Source organism: Protobothrops mucrosquamatus, unplaced genomic scaffold (assembly GCF_001527695.2).
Source record: "Protobothrops mucrosquamatus isolate PMUCROS unplaced genomic scaffold, P.Mucros_1.0 scaffold209, whole genome shotgun sequence".
NCBI lineage: Eukaryota > Metazoa > Chordata > Lepidosauria > Squamata > Viperidae > Protobothrops > Protobothrops mucrosquamatus.
The window spans coordinates 692,272-693,596 of NW_015386563.1; the positions used below are offsets into that span (position 1 = coordinate 692,272).

Sequence of the window (1,325 nt, forward strand, 5' to 3'; positions counted from 1 at the left end):
CATCGTCGAAATACGGCACCACCCCCGGAATGCCTTGCAGCAACCGCTCCATAACACTCTGAAAAAGTCCTGGGGCTACGCTCACCCCAAATTGGAGTCGGTTGCATTTGAACGCCCCCCGATGAGTCACTATGGTCTGGGCTTCTGCGGTGGCTTCGTCCACTGGCAACTGCTGGTACGCCTGAGCGAGATCCAGCTTTGCAAACACGTTCCCGTCCCCCAACGAGTGTAAAAGATGCTGTACTACGGGGACGGGATACGCGTGGGGTTGTAACGCCTTGTTGATGGTCCCTTTGTAATCGGCACACACCCGTAAGGATCCATCTGGCTTAAGGGGGAGGACGATGGGCGTTTCCCACTTGGCGTGGTCCACCGGCTCGATGACCCCTTGGGCTAGCAGTTTGTCTAGCTGTTCGTCCACTTTGTGTCGTAGGGCGAAAGGGACACGGCGGGGCTTCAATCGGATTGGGGCAACACTGGGATCTAGGTTCAGAGAAATGGGTTTCCCCCGGTATTTACCCAGTGAGCCGTCGAACACATCCGGGAACTCCTCCAACAGCTGCTCGAACTCCTCCTTGTGGATTCTGTGTAGGCCGGTGAATCCCAGGCCCAGGGGTTTGAGCCACTCGACGCCGAGCAAGGTTGGTCGATGGCCCTCCACAACGGTTAGCGGCAGGCGAGCTTTGTGTCCCCGGAACAAGACGTCCACCCGTGCTCGACCTAGCACGCGAAGATTGTGGCCGTTGAAGTCTACGAGCCGTCCCGTTGGTTTCTCCAGGGCGGTGTGGGACAGCTCCGGCAACAGTCTTTTGAGCTTGTCCCACGACATGATGGAACAGATGGATCCCGTATCCACCTCCATCTTACATGGTTGCCTCCCGATCATGACCGTTGCAAAAAACTTTTCCGCGCCAGTCGAGTTGGTGTGGCTGACAACCATGTGATGCACTTTACGCTCGTCCTGGTCGTCGTCGTAGCCCCTTCTCTGTTCGCACCTCCCTTCGGGTCGGGCTGACCCCTTCCATTTGTTCTCACGTGGTTTATGGGGCGGTGAGCGGCGTGGCGGTGAGCGGCGCGGTGGGGATCGTCGTGGTGGAGACGTGTGCCTCCGTGGGGGCGAACGCTGTTTCTGTTGTGGCTCCGTCCGGTGGGTCCCTCTCATCAGAGGAGGAAGGCTCTGAACATGACGGAGAGGAGATGGCTAGGCCTCTCTCTCCCGGCCCTTCCCCTCTGGTGCAGCCTTCGGTGCCTTCCGACAGCGAGGAGTTTGGCCAGGAGCCCGGTGTTTCTGGGATTGGCCAGGAGCCCGGTGTTTCTGGGATTGG

At 58.9% G+C, this 1,325-nt stretch overlaps 1 protein-coding gene across 1 annotated transcript in view; it reads left to right on the forward strand.

The window, feature by feature from the left end:
- The window catches only part of CFAP46 (cilia and flagella associated protein 46), a 121,364-nt gene that overhangs the window by 95,397 nt on the left and 24,642 nt on the right, over positions 1-1,325 (forward strand). The window lies entirely within an intron of this gene.